A 351-nucleotide genomic window follows, 5' to 3' on the forward strand; every position below is an offset into this window, starting at 1 on the left:
CATAACTTTGATAACTGCGTTGTTTACAAAGACTGTTTTTCTTAGTTCTTGTATTTTCTTTTATAACGGTCTTAATATTTCCAAAAGGCCTTTGATTATGTTTCCCATTTCTGGTACAAGGGCGTTCGGTGCTAATGTTGGTCAAGATGCTTGAACGCATGGCTTGTGTGAACGCAGCACGTGAAACCCGGCGTTTCACCTTGACACTTTCCTTCCTTTTCGGCCTTATTAATACAAAGCTTCCGACCCTTGGACACCACAGAGAGTGGGCATACCCGACATACACTTGAGCAGAGACTGACCTCTTCCCCGAGTCAGCGAAATCTAATTTGGACTGTGACTCTTTAGACT

Source organism: Penaeus monodon, chromosome 24, assembly GCF_015228065.2.
Source record: "Penaeus monodon isolate SGIC_2016 chromosome 24, NSTDA_Pmon_1, whole genome shotgun sequence".
NCBI lineage: Eukaryota > Metazoa > Arthropoda > Malacostraca > Decapoda > Penaeidae > Penaeus > Penaeus monodon.